The sequence below is a fragment of the Jatropha curcas genome, chromosome 10, assembly GCF_041381405.1.
Source record: "Jatropha curcas cultivar XTBG-Jc1 chromosome 10, XTBG_Jcur_1.0, whole genome shotgun sequence".
Classification (NCBI taxonomy): domain Eukaryota; kingdom Viridiplantae; phylum Streptophyta; class Magnoliopsida; order Malpighiales; family Euphorbiaceae; genus Jatropha; species Jatropha curcas.
Window position 1 is genome coordinate 13,676,977 of NC_143160.1, and position 18,966 is coordinate 13,695,942.

Consider the following 18,966-nt stretch of genomic DNA (forward strand, 5'->3'; position numbering starts at 1 on the left):
TACTGTCAGTTAAGTTTGAACATTCAATAACACCTTGTTTATCTGCAGAACCTTTCTTCACAATTTTCTTAACAAATTCTTCCTTTTTGTATCCGCTAACCTTAGAAATATCTTTGATTTTCGTTACTCTAGACCCAATGTTTGGTATATTAAAGATCTTGCTCAAGTCAACGTAAGAAAACGCTTTGATTTCTCCTTCAATTTTTACAGAAATTGATTCTGACCCACTAGTTTTAAGAGAACCGTAAAACTCCTTGACCTCATTCTCATAACACGGTTTGTTCAAGGATAAAAAATCCATCCATCCCTGGAACTCAAAGAGTTCCCTAAAGTTGAACTCGTCCTTCCCAAAGAACTTCCAGTCTATCACATAAGAACGCATAAGAGGTTATGGAGAAAGAATAGATTTACCTTTGGTGCGAGAACTAGCGACCTGTTTCTTTGATTTTTCTGTTTTCACTTTTTCTTTCTTTGGTTCCTCAACAGATTTCTTCTGTTTCGACTCCTTCTGTTCATACTTCTTTGATAACCTTTTGAGGAGTTGAAGTTCTTGTTCCATCAGAGAGTCTGAGGAGGAGGAGGTAGTGTCACGCCCCGATTCTAATCCCCCATACAAGATTGGCAAGACCCGCACGGTTTTGTCCCGCAGGTGAAATGAGAAACTTCCTAGGAGGTTACCCATCCTAGGATTTCCATTAAGCGAGCACGCTTAACCCTGGAGTTCTTCCAACTCTCCAGCCATTCCACCAAAAGGCGCCTCTGATGATTAGTTTCCCCTTTTTGATATATGATTCGATTCATTCCTGTGTCCCACATTCCACTACCCTAGCTAGCTTGCCATCCTAGAAGCTAGCCAGGAGCTTCGCTCTACCTGCCCTCTTAGGATCGCTTTGCCGGGTCGGGATGTCACAAGCCCACCCGCTTCCGCGTGGTTCGTCCTCGAACCATACATCTACTAGAGGGGTCTGGCTCTGATACCAACTGTCACGCCCCGACTCTAATCACTAGAGGAATTGTCCGCTTTGGATCAAGCCAAATCCCCCATACAAGATTGGCAAGACCCGCACGATTTTGTCCCGCAGGTGAAATGAGAAACTTCTTAGGAGGTCACCCATCCTAGGATTTTCGTTAAGTGAGCACGATTAACCCTGGAGTTCTTCCAACTCTCCAACCATTCCACCAAAAGGCGCCTCTGATGATTAGTTTTCCCCTTTTCAATATATGATTCGATTCATTCCTGTGTCCCGCATTCCACTACCCTAGCTAGCCTGCCATCCTAGAAGCTAGCCAGGAGCTTTGCTCTACCTGCCCCCTTAGGATCGCTTTGCTGGGTCAGGATGTCACAAGTATAACTCGATCCGGCCATTTTTAGGGCTTTGAAGCAAAAAGCATTTTAGGGTTTTGTTGCAAGAGGGCAAGAGAGAAGACAGAGCAGTTTTTAATAGAGAAGCAAAAATGATTAAGTTGAGAAATAATCTTTAAAAAATAGGGAAACACTTAAAGAAAAAGAAGTTAACAAGACAAAATAAAATAAAAATAAAACATTTTTAGGGAAATTCAAACCGACTTAAAGAATTTAAAAAGAAAAATAATACCGCCAAAACTTAAATAAAGCAAAGACATAAAACAAGGTAAAACAAACACACAAAAAAAAATTGACTGTTTTTGAATTTTGTCTAAAGATAGAACCTGATAATGACATTAGAAAGTCATATCAGAGCAATATGCATTTCTTTTAGACAGAAATATTTTTTAGAATCGCACAGAATACTAAAAACATAACATAGAGCAAATCTTTTAATTTCAAATATAGAAAGCAGTTTAGAACATACTTACAGAGTTCTAAAGTTAAGAGTTTAGAACTAACATACTGAGCTCTCTTCTAATTAAGCAAAATTGGCTTTCATTCAACGGTTTAGTAAAGATATCTGCCAATTGCTTTTCTGTTGGAATGAACTCAATCACTATATCACCTTTTTGAACATGATCACGTATGAAGTGATGTCTGAGTTCTATGTGCTTGGTTCTAGAATGCTGGACTGAATTTTTGGATAGATTGATGGCGCTTATGTTGTCACACTTGATTGGTACTGTTTCTAATTTCAGACTGTAGTCTGGTAATTATTGCTTAATCCATAGAACTTGTGCAACACAGCTTCCAACACCAATATATTCCGCTTTTACAGTAGAAAGAGCAACAGATGTCCGTTTCTTGCTAAACCATGATATAAGACTTAGAAACTGGCAAGTTCCAAACATTCTTTTTTTTTATCTATTCTGCTTCCTGCAAAATCAGAATCACTATACCCAACAAGATCAAATGTATCACCTTTTGAATATCACAGACCCAGATTAGAAGTTCCACAAAGATATCTTAGAGTTCTTTTTACAGCAATTAAATGAGATTCTTTGGGACATGATTGAAATCTAGCACATAGACAAACACTAAAGTGAATGTCAGGTCTGCTTGCAGTTAGATATAGTAAAGAACCAATCATACTTCTAAACAATTTGATGTCCACATCCTTACCTTTTTCATCTTTTTCTAATTTTGAGGATGGACTTATTGGTGTACTACATACCTTGGCATTTTCCATCTTGTACCGTTTCAGCAATTCCTTAGTATACTTTCCTTGGTTTATGAAAATTTCATTTTCACATTGTTTGATTTAAAGTCCAAGGAAGAAGTTAATTCTCCCATCATGCTCATTTCGAACTCACCCTGCATAATCTTAGAAAATTCCTTACAAAGAAGGTCATTAGTAGAACCAAATATTATGTCATCAATATAGATTTTTACAACTAGAATATCATGCACTTTATTTTTAATAAATAGTGTTGTATCAACCTTTCCTCTAGAAAAGCCATTTTCTAATAAAAACTTACTTAATCTTTCATACCAAGCTCTAGGAGCTTGTTTCAAACTATAAAGAGCTTTAGTAAGTTTGTAAACATGATTTGGTTTATCATATACTTCAAAACCAGGAGGTTGTTCTACATACACTTCTTCATTTAGAAAACAATTTAGAAAACCACTTTTCACATCCATTTGATACAACATGAAGTTTTTAAAACATACAAATGCATAAAGCATTCTAATGGCCTCAAGTCTAGCAACCGGGGCAAAGGTTTCATCAAAATCAATGCCTTCCTCTTGGTTGTATCCTTGAGCCACTAACCTTGCTTTGTTTCTCACAACACTACCTTGTTCATCAAGCTTATTTCTAAACACCCATTTTGTTCCAATAACAGAATGGTTTTTAAGTCTAGAAATAAGTTTTCAAACTTGGTTTATCTCAAATTGATTTAGCTCTTCTTGCATAGTAAGAATCCAACTCTCATCATTTTGAGCATCTTCTAAATTTTTAGGTTCTAAATGAGAAACGAAAGCAACATTACCAAAATATCTCTTTTATTGAGCTCTAGTCATCATCCTTTCTGAAGGATTATCTATGATGTCCTCTTGTGGATGATACTTGTGAAATCGCCATTCTTTTGGTAATTGAGAATCTTCATTTTCTGTTTCTGTCATTTGACTTTCAGTTGCGTTCTAATCTTCATGTTCATCTTCTGGTTCAGCCTGATTATCAACATTCTACTTACTTTTTGGCTATTCTAATTGTTCTGATTGTTCATTCTGCTTTTCTTGATTAGAATCTACAACATCATCATTTTCTAAAATTCTAGAAGTAAAGTCAGATTGATCAAACACAACATAAATAGATTCTTCTATGACTAGAGTTTTCTTAATAAATACCCTATATGCTTTACTATTACTAAAATATCCTAGAAAATTCCTTCATAAGATTTAGCATCAAATTTAGCAAGATGATTATTCTTGTTATATAGAATAAAGCATTTACACCCAAAAATATGAAAATAACCAATATTTGGTTTTCTACCTTTGTATAGCTCATATGAAGTCTTTTTAAGTTTAGATCTTACTAAAGCCCTGTTTAGAATATAACAACTAGTGTTAACGGCTTCTGCCTAGAAATACTTTGGTAATTTAGAATCACTTAGCATGGTTCTGGCCATTTCTTGAAGTGTTCTATTCTTGCGTTCCACTACTCCATTTTGTTGAGGTGTTCTAGGTGCTGAGAAGTTATGGAAGATTCTTGATTCGTTGCTAAAAGCATCGAATTTCTGATTATCAAATTCTCCTCCATGATCACTTCTAATTGCAGAGATGTTGTATCCTTTCTCATTTTGTATTCTCTTGCAAAGATGAACAAACACATCATCTGACTCAACCTTATTTCTAGGGTAGAGTGTCCAGGTGAATCTAGAATAGTCATCTACAATAACAAAAGCATAGAATTTTCCTCCAAGACTAGAAGGAGTAATAGGTCCGAATAAATCAAGGTGTAATAATTCTAAAGGTCTAGAAGTAGAAACCATGCCCTTAGATTTGAAAGATGTTCTGGTTTGTTTGCCCAATTGACAAGCATCACAAATGTGATCTTTTTCAAATTTCAACTTTGGCAAACCTCGAACCAAATCTTTCTTAGATAGTTTAGAAATAAGGTGCATGCTTGCATGTCCAAGTTTTCTATGCCATAACCAACTAGAATTATCAACAGAAACTAAGTATATGTCTAGGTTATGCATATCAGAGAGATCTACTAGGTATATATTCTCAAACCTTCTTTCAAGAAATAAAGTTTTGTTATCATACATGTTCTGAACTTTACAATAAGATGGTTCAAAGATCACTCGTATATTTTTATCACAAAACCGACTTACACTTAACAAGTTATATTGTAATCCTTCTACTAAGCATACATCTTCTATTGAAGGATTAGAACCTACCACATCAATACCAACGATTTTACCTTTCGCTTTGTCTCCAAAGCTTACTGTACCTCCCTTTTTCTTTTCTAATCTGGTGAATTTCTTTCTATCACCAGTCATATGCCTAGAGCAAGTGCTGTCCATGTACCACATTTCTGTTTCCAGCTCACTCCTTAGGCACACCTGAAAAGATCAAGCAGATTTAGGTACCCAACTCATATTAGGTCTTGGAGGGTTAGTGGTAACAGGTGTATTTAGCTTACTATGATTTTTCTTTCTGTTGAGACTGTCAGACTTCTGATGTTCTAAAGTCACAACATTAGAAACAACAATTTTCTTATTAGAAACATGATTCGGTTTAGAAATACCATTATAGCTAGAACTTGTCTTTTCTTTAGAAAACGATTCTGAAATTGATTTTAGAATTCTAATCTCAATTTTTAAAGATTCATTTTCAGAATTCAGATTCTTACATTTTTCTTCAAAGTGTTTCAGATTTTCAGAAAATATATTATTACAATCTTTAAGATCTTTGATCTCTATGATAAGATCTTTGTATGTAACTTCTTGATAAAAAACATCTTTCAAATGATTACATTCAATTTTTAATTTTCTGAAATCCTTCTTTAGAGCTTTATGCTTTCTAACAACTTTTCAAATTCATTGCAAAGATTATTATACGTATCTAAAAGATCATTTTCTGATTCAGGTTCAGAAATACTTATATTGCTTTCTTCACGCTTTTGGACCGTTGCATCTGTTTCATCAATTTTCTATGTTGAAGTCAGAGTGCTGATTTCCTTCGAGTCAGAATTGATAGTGGCCATCAGACAGATATTTGCAGTTTCTTCCTGGTCACTTTGGCTTTCAGAATTAGAATCATCGGAATCACTCCAAGCAGCTACGAATGCCTGCTTCAGCTTTTCGTTTTTTGACTTCTTTTTTAGTTTAGGACAGTTAGGCTTAATATGTTCGGGCTTGTTGCATTCATAACAAACCACTTCAGAAGGTTATTTCTTAGGCAAGTTACTATTTTTAGGTGGAAAGTTCTTTTTGATAAACTTTTTCTGTGGCCTTCTACTCTTTCTATAGAACTTTTTGAATCTTTTAGCAACAAGTGCTAAATCATCACTATCAAGATCAGAAAAACTTTCTTCACTAGAAACTACTTTCAAAGCCAGTCCTTTCTTTTTCTTATCTTCTACAGTCAAGAAGATTTCATCTCTTCTGAAACAAGAGCTCCTATCAAGTAATCATAAGTAACTGGAGTCTCTTTGTAATTCATAACAGTTCCTATAGAATTCCACTTTTTAGGTAGAATTCTAAAGATTTTCTTAACAAGCTCATCTTTTGAAATTTCCTTTCCGAGAGTTCTCAAAGGATTAACTATATTAGTAAATCTAGAATTTAGTTCAGCAATAGTTTCTCCTTCTCTCATACTAAACATTTCATATTCTCTCCAAAAGATATTTATTATGGATTCTTTCACTCTATCCGTACCCTCATAGGTAACTCCAAGTTTTTCCCAGACTTCCCACTTTGTTGTATTCTGCTGGATGTAATACGCAGTGAAGAATATTAATAGCTTTTGCGTTTATAGAAATATCATTCCATTCAGCATCAGTATATTCTTCTTCTGATTTTCTAACTCTCTCATTTTCTACAATTTTCATACGAATGCGAGGACCAGTAATGACATTCCTCTAGCAGTTTATGTCAACTGATTTTATGAAATTTTCCATTTTGGTTTTCCAATAAGAGTAATTAGAACCATTGAACAAAGGTGGTCTAAAAACAGATTGACCTTCTAAAGAAGTAAGAGGAAGTGGAGCTGCCATGGGATCTTATCTCTTAAGCTGTTAAGCTTTGGTAAGTTAAGAGCCGAGGCTCTGATACCAAATTGTGGGTCCCGAATATGTATGACACAATCCAAGAGGGAGGGTGAATTGGATTTTTTAAAAATAAAAAATTTAACTTTTAAAATCAAACTCAAAATTCTGTAGCAGCAGAAAAGTAATGCACTTGTGAGAATAAGTTACTGATTAGAACTTCCTCACAATGCCCTTATGCAAAAAAATTGAAACACTTTGTAAAGTACAGTTATTGATTAGAACTGCTTCACAATTTCTTATGCAATATCAAAACTACTTTATGAAGGAAAGCTATTATGTTTAGAACTTCCTCATAAAGTTTAGATAAATATAAAAGACTATGTGAGAGACAGTTATTGAAATTTGAACTGCTTCAAAAAGCTTCAATTAAGATCAGAAAACTGATTAGAAACCTAAGTAGTGAAATATACTGAAAATAGAAGAACAATTTAGAACTTGATATATTCACTGAGCATAAGTCCTGAGTTCTAATGTTCAGAAAAGAAAAAGCTTATTCTAGTTTAGAACATCAAAACCTTTAATAACTTTAGCATTTCTAAAATATAAACAGAAGTGTGTGAGTAAAATAGTATAAAGCAGAACTTCAGAAAATAAAAAGATTAACACAGTGATTTATAGTGGTTCGACACTTACTCGCCTACATCTACTCCCCAAGACTCATCTTGAGATCCTCAACTATGTATCTCTTTTCAAGGGTAAGAGACAAACTAACAGTACAAGGCAATAGATCAACTCCTAGATCTACCCTTTGTCCCACTAGATTTTCTAAGGTTCTGGTTAACCTCAACTCTTTCTGTTTTTAGTAGAGAACAGAAACTCAAATCAAGACATTAGAATCTCTCTCACGGAGAAGGTCGCTTGATAACCTATTTCACAATAGCTTTTCACCTAATCTATTAAACAAAAGTTTATCAAACAAAAACCTGTCTACTAAAGATTACAGAATCTAAATAGACAGACAGAAATGCAAATATAAGCACAGGAAAAACAGTTTTTAAGATTAGAATATCGTTTTCAAAATCAGAACTGTTTTTCAAAAGAAGTTGTTATAAAATTTCTTTTCTCTTTTAAAGATAAAACGTAAAGTATTAAGATGAAAAGAAATTAGGGGGTTGAGAATAAGTTTTGAGAGATAAAAAAATATGATCAATGGACGAACACTCTTAAAAACTCTTTTCTCCCACGTCTTTTAAAGAAAAGAAGCCTTTTATAGAGAGGGATGAGAATCCCGTATTTAGAAAATAAAATCTCTTTTTCAAATCAGAATATTGACTTTCCATTTTTAGAAGATACGGGGATCTTTGTTACCAAATCTTTTGAGTCAATATTCTTTTTCTTTTGGTAAGCGAATAAAAGAAAATCTAACTTTCCTTTAAAAACAAGATTTTTGAAAATAAAAGGAATCTTTTTCGAAATAAATATTTACCAAAAAACGATTTGAGATAGAATCTCTTTCGTTTAGATAAGAAAATAAAACCTAGATTTTGGATCTCTTTAAAATTTTTTTTTCAAAAATGAAGAGCATAAAAATCTTATTCGATTTATTCTTATTACCAAAATCGTCTGAGACAAAGTCTCTTTAATTTAGGTAAGTGAATAAATTTCGAACCTTTATGAAAATAATTTCCGAAAAACTAAAATAAGCTTTTTCTAAGATATTTAATACCAAAAATGATTGAGACAAGATCTCTTCCATTTAAGTAAGATAATCAAGGAACGAAAAAAAAAAAAAAAAGCCTTTTGATTTTTAAAGAGTTATTTTTGGAAAATCCTTTTAATAAAGAGAGAAGAAATTAATTTTGTGCTTATAAATAGATGTTCTCTCTATCCTACAATGAATCCTAAAAATCTAACCACTAAGGTCTTCAATAGTCTTCATGATCCTTGAAATTGTAGGACTTTGCCTTGTTTATTTATTACCTTCCATATATAATCTGCATAAAAATATTATTAGCACAAATAATATAATTTCAATTTATTTGTTTTGTTTCAATCATCAAAATCTCGAGATAAATATTTGACCCTTGAGCCAACAGATTCTTGCCTCTAAAATGGAGGAAGGAACTCCTGTTAGAACTCATGTCTTGAGGATGATGAGTCTTCTGAATGACATGGAGGTTCTTGGTGCTAAGGTTGACAAGGTTACTCAAAGTGAGAAGGTCTTGAACACTCTGCCAGCTAGTTTTCAGCAGTTTCATTTGAACTATAATATGAATAAGATAGATTTTACTTTGTCTAAGTTGCTGCTGAGACTATTATTAAGCAAAGAGTTGCACCTGTTGTGCTCAATATTGAGCGAGGTTCTTCTTGTGCCCAGAAACAAGGTAAGAGGAAGAAAAAGGCTCACAAGCCCAAGCCCAAAATAGTTATTGCAGCTAATGGTACAAATGATGTTGTGAAGAAGCCCAAGGGCAAATGTTTTCATTGCAAGCAACCTGGTCACTAGAAGCAGCAATGTCCAACCAGGATAGCCAAGAAAAAGCAAGGTACATCTCTTTTCTATTTACTGGTTGTTGAAACTTGTTTAGTGTTATTGACTATACTCTAATGGTGTGTAGACTTAGGACCCACTAATCATGTCTACAATTCTTTATAGGGGTTTCAGGTAACACGCCAACTAAGTGAAGGAGAAGTCAGCATCTTTTTGGGAGATATCACTAAAGTTGCAATTTTAGCTGTAGGGAATGTTACCTTTAGTTTTAAGAATAACAGAAGATTAGTTTTAAAGGATGTTTTATATGTTCCTTCAATTAGAAGGAATTTAATTTCTATTCTAGTTTGAGTAAGAACAGTTATTCAGTTTGTTTTAATGAATTTTATGATGATTCTATTGTTATTAAATTTAGAAAACAAATGATTTGTTCTGGCTCATTAACTGATTATCTATTTATTCTTAAAGTATCACCTGAATTGCAACTTAATGATTTTGGAATAAATAACTTTGACATTTTTGTACCATTAAAGAGAAAACGTCTGATTGAATTCAATCATACATATATTTAAGGCTTGGTCATATTAATTTAGATAGAATTTCTAGGTTGGTTAAGGATGGACCCTTGAGTTTATTGAAAGTGGAGGCACTACCAACCTATGAATCATGTCTAGAAGGTAAAATGACTAAGAGGCCTTTTTCCTTAAAGGGTAATAGGGCCAATGATGTTTTAGAATTAATTCATTCTGATTTGTGTGGCCCAATGAGTGTCCAAGCTAGGGGTGGTTTTGAGTATTTTATGACTTTCACAGATGACTACTCAAGGTATGGGTATATTTACATGTTGCACCATAAGTCTGAATGTTTTGAAAAATTCAAAGAATTTAAGGCAGAAACGGAGAAGCGACATGGAAAATATATCAAGTCACTACAGTCTAACTGTGGTGGCAAATACCTCTCTAGGGCATTCATTGCTTATTTATCAGAATAAGAAATTAGTCCCTCTGTCCCAAAATATAAGTTGTTTTGAGTATTTTAAGGAGTAATACATGATGTTTTTCCAATGTTACCCTTATTTAGATTAGTTACAATAAATACTTTCGCACATAACTATTGGTTTTGAGATAAAGGATAATTTGATCAAATTACCTTTGAGCTTGTTATAATCAAAGAGAATTAATCGCTTCCTTAATCCTTGTGCAATAACCTTAAACAAATTATATTTTGGGACAGAGGGAGTACTTCACAATTGTCTGCACCTGGCATGCCATAACAGAATGGTGTAGTAGAAAGGAGAAATAAGGCGCTTATGGAAATGGTTAGATCAATGATGAGTTATTCAGATTTGCCACTTTCTTTCTAGGGACATGTAATTGAAACAACAACGTATATTCTGAATTTAATTCCTTCTAAGTCAGTACCTTTGACTCCTACAAAACTATGGACTAGGCATAAGCCTAGTCTAAGACATGTTCGGATGTGGGGTTGCCCAGCCTATGTGCTGAAAGGGAAAGCAGATGAGTTGGAATCAAAAACAGACTTCAGTTACTTTATTGGATATCCTAGAGGAACGAAAGGCGGTTTATTTTATAGTCCTAAAGATGAAAAGACCATTGTTAGCACCAATGCACATTATCTTGAGGAGGACTATATTCTAAACCATATTCCCAAAAAAGCCAATTAGCTTTGCGGGAATTGAGAGGGGATACCATACCTACTGACACATTTCCAAAAGAACATGAACCTAAACCATTTACAGTCGATGCTGACATACCATTACCTTGTTGTAGTGGGAGAAATGCTAGAACTCAGTCTGATCAATGCATAATTCTAGATTTACCACTATAAGCCCAAAGTAATGGGAGTGATGTTGATTACATACACAACAAGTGGAACCATTTGATATTTCATTACCTACTGTATTGAAGAAAATGTTGAGGAGGCTTCAGAACCTGACTAGGATTCTGTTGCACCAGTCATAGAATTACCAGCTTTACAACCAGAGTAAGATGATGGTGTTACTGGTTTGGTCGTACCTCATCGTAGTGGGAGAATTAGAAGACCACCGATTTGGTTAACACTTTTGGGAGAAGCTTTTGATAGGGTCCTTGAAGAAGTGAATACCGAACTAGTATGTTACGATGATGCACTATAAGATAAAGATGCCGATAAGTGGCATGTAGCTATGAAATCTAAGATGGAGTCCATATACTCTAATCAAGTCTAGGAACTTGTAGAACCATATGAAGGGGTTAAATCCATCGAATGTAAGTGGATCTATAAGAAAAAGAGGGGTGTAGACAATAAAGTGCAAACTTATAAGGTAAGGCTTGGTGCGAAAGGGTATACTCAGAAAGAAGGGATCGATTATGAGGAAACCTTTTTGTCAGTAGCCATGCTTAAGTCTATTAGAACTCTTCTATCCATTGTAGCTCATTTTGATTATAAAATTTGGCAAATGAATGTCAAGACAGCTTTCATAAATGAAAGTCTTAATGAATGCATCTATATGAAGCAGCTAGAGGGTTTCATATTTAATGCTAGGAAATTTTGCTTTGTAAATGGAGTAGGTCTATTTATGGACTTCAACAAACATCTAGGTCTTGGAATACTTGTTTTGACTGATCGATCAAAACCTTTGGTTTTGAGTAGTGTCATGATGAGTCTTGTGTGTATAAGAAATGGAATGGTAAGAAGGTTGTGTTTCTAGTATTATGTGTGGATGATATTCTACTTATAGGAAATTGTGTAGGTATGTTGACTTCTATTATGAAGGATTTGGGAGAAGCTGCTCATATTATTGGGATCAAGGTTACACGAGATCACAATAAGAGAATGATTGACTTATCTCAAGCACTTTATATTGATACCATTCTTGCTTGTTTCAACATGCAAGATTCCAAGAAGAGTTTTCTACCTTTCAGACATGAAATCACTCTATCTAAGGATCAGTGTCCTAAGACTCCTGAAGAGATAGAGAGCATGAAGGCAGTTCCTTATGCTTCAGCAGTAGGAAGTCTCATGTATGCAATGTTGTGCACTAGACCTGATATCCATTTTGCTATTGGCATGGTTAGGAAATTTCAGTCTAACCCTGGGTGAGAACATTGGACTACAGTTAAACATATAATAAAGTACTCAAAAAGTACCAGAGATTATTCTTTGGTCTACTAGTCAAGAGATCTTGTACTTGTTGGGTATACATATTCAGACTTTCAGTTTGATAAGGACTCTCGAAAATCTATCTCAAGAAATGTTTTTGTCCAGGAAGGTGGAGCCATAAGTTGGAGGAGTATTAGGCAAACCTCTGTTGTTGACTCCACCATGGAAGCTGAATATATGGCAGCCTCTGAGGCAGCCAAAGAAGTAGTATGGCTTAGGAACTTTCTAATGGATCTAGGTGTGGTTCCATCAGTTCAATCCCCTATTACACTTTACTGTGATAATAGCGGGGCGGTTGCAAACTCGAAGGAGCCATGGAACCATAAAAGGGCAAAACATATTGAGCGGAAGTATCACTTGATACGAGACATAGTTTAAAGGGCTGATGTGGTGGTGACGAAGATTGCATCGGAAAACAGCATGGATGATCATTTTACAAAGAGCTTACCAGCAAAGACTTTTGATAGTCATGTAGAAGGAATGAGAGTTAAAATAATATATGCATGGTTATGAGTCTAAGTGGGAGATTCATAGAGATATACTATTAACCATGCAAATGTAATAGTATAGTTTTTTATGTTTTTTTTTAAACTATTATTTCTATGTATTTAATTGGAGATTTGCATTAAATTAATAAATTTTTCAGCATATTTTATAATAATAATATTAGTACATTTTGTACATATCTAACTGGACTAAGTAAAGAATGGTTGTTTTATATGGACTATTAAAACATATTCTCTAGGAGATTAGAAATAAGATTTACATTCTTAATTTTGATTTAATTAATATGAGCAAATATACATTATTTTATGCTTTAAACATTAAAGAGTGAGTTTCATTTATCGAGACCATAATTCTCAGAGAATTGGGAAAACAACTTGTATATGTGAAATATTAATTAATGATAGAACCCATGTCTCTGTTTAGAGAATGATGATGCACTTTAAGTAAGCTTATAAAGTTTCATTGTGTAAACCCTGTAGGTAGATTTTTAATCCGACACATGAAATAAGTTAAGCGATAATCTTAAAGATTAAAATTATTATTTAAATAAATAGTCAGTGATTTATTTTATTTGACAAAAATCTATAATCTTTACATGGAGAATATAAATTATTATGTTGTGGAAAGTTAAATTAATAAGGATTTCAATCATGAATTTTAGTGGAATAATTTATGATTAATTATAATAAGAATATACTAGTTCTGTATGGATTCTTATTATAATTTGTAGCTTTATTAATTTATTCATGCGGTCCTTATTGTGCCTTAATTATTTGGACCGTATGTGGGTTATGTATTTTAAATAATTAATAGATTAATTTTTTAATTAAAATTTTATTTATTAATCTTAATTAAAAAGGGATAATTTGTTTTATTTAAAATATTAATCGCGTGTGTAACAGAACTATTAATCTTATCGTTCGCTTCCTACGCGGATAAGAGAGTATATTTGTTTTTGAACACGATCTTCCTATAGAAGAGTATTCAAAGGAAAACGAAGGACGAACTCAAGAATCATATGTTCTGTATTTTTCTGCCCACTCAGAAAGCTAGAATTCATAAAATCAATTAAGGTCACACAACAGAAGATTGTAGGGTAACTTGAAGTATTCTGAAAAGAAGACCGGTAAGTGATTCTATGCTACAACAGGTCAGTTCTTGTATGATTTGTGGTTTTAATTTGCTTTCATACTTGTTTTGGTCCTCGATTGCTTCCGCTACATAATTCCAGGCTCCTATCAATAAACTCTACTATTTGTGCATATGCCACGGGATCACTTGTCTAGTCTAGAATTTCAGTAGACACTATTTTATTTACTTTAACGGGTGTATGACATTTGTTGTCTGGATGTAACCAGAAAAGGAAATGACAATGTGGAAGGCCACGTTTCTAAAAAAAATTAATTCAATATTAGATATAGTTTTTTTTTTTTTTCTATTTGAGATAAAGTAATTTGTTTCAAATTGGTTAAAGATTAAATTTTACCAGCAATGACAGTTCCAAATACCAATCCTGACTTTATGTATAATAAAAGACTGTCTAATTTCATTTTGAAAACTCTTAACGATTATCAGGCCTATCAGAAGGTTATTATCAGAACATCGAATCCAAAGCTCTTTGAATTTCTAGTCATTTTGGATTGCATGTAAATGTGATACATAAATCAGGATTTCTAAATTGTTTGCAAATTATCATTGCATCTTGGTAATTTTGAATTAAATATTTTGGACCGCCTAAAAAACTTAAGGCAAATTAACTCTTTTCTTAAAAAAAAGAGAAATGCATAATGAATGTAGAAAGAACTTTTGAATCCTTTCTTTGTTTCAATTTATATATATAGAGACAGACCAGTTAATATTGGATACTTGATTGCATACTATCCATTATTTATAATTTGTAACAAGAATATTTTAAATAGGTTTTGGAATTAAACAGTTAAACATTTTTGCTTCTTAATAGTGAATTTTTGCTTTTATTCATAATAAACATTTTTCAAAATTATATAGTATATATCTCGTGAAAAATGTTTTAAAATAGTTTTATCATTGTAATATGAAATAATCTATATATATATATATAATCCTAAAGCAAAAAAAAAAAAATATTTATGAAGCTGACTTTGCAGTCTATCTTTTGAGTATTTCTATTTTTCTTTTTTACAAATTTTTGAGCTTTTTCTTTTATTTACTATGGTTTTTTCTTTGTTTTTACAATTTAATTGGACACAAAAAAAAATTTAATTTAAAAATTAATATTTTTATGATGATAACTAACATTTTTGAAATTTAATGTTATGTATCTAAAAACTATCTATCTATATATTCTCTTTCAGTTAAATCTCAATCCTTATCTATCTATTTTTGGTTCAAATTAATAAATAGATGATGACTGAAATTTAAGTTAATTTCTCATTGGAGCACAATATTCAGGTATACAATCTAGCATAGAGTAAGTACGTGAATGAATTGGTTAGCACTCATGGTTACTCTCAGAATCAAATTATGGAGTGAAAATATCTGCTATTAACAAAGGTATTATCTACTGAAACTGTTAAAGATAAAAACCTTGTCATGATTGAATGCATGTAACCAAATCTGTATTTTTTTTTCTTGGAATATGTACAGGTTGCAATCCTATTTAGCCATAGTTTGTATTGTTTCTGAGTACTCTATCTTGCCATGTGCCTTGATGGTTAGGTGCGCAATGTTGCCTCTTTGACATAAACTACATTTTTGCTTCTTTTTTTTTTCAAGTGTTTGTTTAAATTGCTTTAGGAAAACCATGGTATCGTTGGGATTATAACTGATCCCAAGTAGGGCCTGCGGAAAAATGTTCCAATAATTACGTATTGGATATTGACGATCGAATCCACTAGAAATAATAACCACGGTAAAAATTAAATAATTACCGTAATGCCAGATGAAAAATAAGGACACCGAGATTTACGTGGTTCACCCTTCAACTGTTATGGGCTACGTCCACTAGATAAAAACTCTGAATAATTCTTCTACTAAAAATAGTAGGTACAAAAGAGATTACAAAAATAGTGTTTCCCAAAAACACCCAAAAATTATGATCCTCATTCTTTTCTCTCTTTCCCAATTTTAGAAACCCTTTCCTAAAATTCTATACACTCTATGTATTTCTATTCTTTTATTTTTTTACATTTAAATGAACTTCGTCTGCCTCCTTTTATGGGCAATTCAGTGAATGAGTCGTGTATAACTCATTCACGTCTTTATACTTTGTCAAAGAAGATTGCCAACTTTTCTTCTTTTTCAAATAACACGTTTTTCTCTTTCTTTTTTTTTTTCCGCAGCCTTCATTGACTGCCCAAAACAAAACGTGTTTGTTGCTTTATTTTTTTTTCTTTCTTCAAACTTGTGTGGATCCCACATGTTGGAGGAATCCCACAACAATTCTCCCCCTCCCGACTACATGGTGGGACTCTCCATTCCTGCCGCTTTGACACACAGTTCGAACTTCTCTTTCGGAACGACCTTTGTCAGTATATCTGCAGCATTTCTGTCTGTGTGGATTTTCCACAACTGGAACTGCTTCTCTTCAATGGCAAGTCTAAGCCAATGATATCTTACATCAATGTGCTTCGTTCGTGCATGATACATAGTATTTTTGCTCAAGTCTAACGCACTTTGACTATCACAATAAACTATATATTCTTCCTGCTGCACACCCAATTTTTGAAAGAATCGCTTTAACCAAAGCATTTCCTTTCCTGCTTCCGTTGCTGCAACGTACTCTGCTTCGGTCGTTGATAACGAAACACATTTTTATAATCTTGATTGCCATGAAATAGCTCCCCCTGAGAATGTAAATAGGTATCATGATGTAGATTTTCTTTCATCAAGATCATCGGCCATATCTGCATTTGTGTAACCAACAAGTGCAGCCTTTTCACCTCCAAAAGTTAAACATAACTTTGAAGTTCCTCTCAGGTATCTGAAGATCCACTTCACTGCTTCCCAATGTGTCTTTTGGGGATTTGACAGAAATCGGCTCACAACGCCAACTACATGAGCGATATCTGGTCTCGTACACACCATTGCGTACATCAAACTTTCGACTGCTGAAGAATATGGAACATTTGACATATCTCCTTTTTCTTTCTCTGTTGATGGGTAGGATTTCTTACTTAACTTGAAGTGAGCGGCAAGCGGAGTGCTAACTGGTTTAGCATTCTTCATATTGAACCTCTCTAGAACTCGTTCAATATATTTTTCCTGCGATAATCATAACCTGTAGGACTTTCTATCTCGAATAATCTCCATTCAGAGAATTTGCCTTGCCGATCCCAAATCCTTCATGTCAAATGCTTTTGACAAATCACTCTTTAACTTGCTAATCATATGTGCATCTGGTCCAACGATTAGCATATCATCAACATATAAGAGAAGGATGATAAATTTACCATCAGGGAATTTCTGGACATATACACAAGGATCTGCATCTATCCTTTTGTATCCTAGATTCACCATGAAAGAATCAAACTTTTTATACCATTGTCGCGGCGCTTGTTTCAACCCGTACAAGCTCTTCTTCAAGTGACAAACCATATCCTCTTTTCCCTTGACCTTGAAACCTTCTGGTTGTTCCATATAGATTTCTTCCTCTAGATCCCCATGCAAGAATGTGGTCTTTACATCAAGCTGCTCTAACTCAAGATTCAAACTGGCTACTAGACCTAGCACAACTTGAATAGAACTTATTTTCACAACTGGTGAAAAAATCTCATCAAAGTCAATACCTTTCTTTTGAGTAAAGCCTTTGACGACCAATCGAGCTTTGTATCTCACTAGATTGCCATCATCTTTCTTCAGTTTGTACACCCATTTGTTCTTGAGTGTTCTCTTCCCTTTTGGAAGTATCACCAGCTCATACGTGTCATTCTTTTTCAAAGAATTCATCTCTTCTTGTATGGCCTTTGTCCAGCAATCTCTGTCTTTGCAATATTGCACATCGTAGAAGCTTTCTGGCTCCCCCTCATCAGTAATCAAAATGTAATCAGAATTAGGGTACCTTGTAGATGGTTGGCGTTCTCTGGTTGACCTTCTTAACTAAGGTTCAACTCCTTCTAGTGGAATGGGGTTCTCTGGCTCCCCCTGCTCAACACCCTTTGCATCACTGTTATCATCTACAATTGTCTCTTGATCCCCCACGACTGGCTCTTCTTCTTCTTCTCATTCTGATTCTGGCATTCCTCCTCCTGTGGCATCATCTGTAGGAATGCTTCCTAGTGTAATATCAACAACACCATTACTTGTGGATTCTTCACAAGTTGTATCTGCCACAATCTCATTCTCGTGGAATACTACGTCTCAGCTCCGGACAACTTTCTTTTTCACTAGGTCCCACAACCTATAGCCAAACTCTTCGTCTCCATAACCAACAAAAGTGCAAGGAACTGACTTGTCATCAAGCTTTGATCTCTGCTCCTTCAGAACATGCATAAATGCCTTGCAGCCAAATACCCTCAGATGAGAGTATGAGATATTTCTACCTATCCAGACCTTCTCCGGGATATCAAAATCCAAAGATGCTGAAGGTAGTCCGTTGATTAGGTAGACAGCAGTATTGACAGCTTCTCCCCAAAATGGCTTAGGTAAGTTGGCCATTTTGAGCATGGATCTGACTCTCTCAACAATGGTGCGATTCATCCGTTCAGCAACGCCGTTGTGTTGAGGCGTACCAGGAACTTTCTTTTCATGCCTGATACCATGCTGACTACAATAATTTCTAAACTCCTTAGAGATATATTCGTCACCATTATCCATGCGCAAACATTTCAATGCCACTCCAGTCTCTCTTTCTACCATCGCATGGAATTGCTAAAAGTGCTTGAATACTTCTTCTTTTGTGCGCAATAAATATATCCATGTTTTTCGTGAGAAATCATCAATGAAGGTTAGAAAATATCTACTTCCTCCAAGTGATTCTACCTCCATGGGACCACATACGTCAGAGTGTACCAACTCCAACTTATTGTCTCTCCGTCTAGAGCTTTTCAAAAATGAGACACGATGTTGCTTCCCAAATAAACAATGATCACAAGGGTTTATTTTACCTTAGGCTAATGGTATGAGGGACTTCTTAGCCAACATATTTAACCCTTTCTCACCAACGTGCGCCAGCGCCTATGCCACAAATTTGGTGAAGCATCA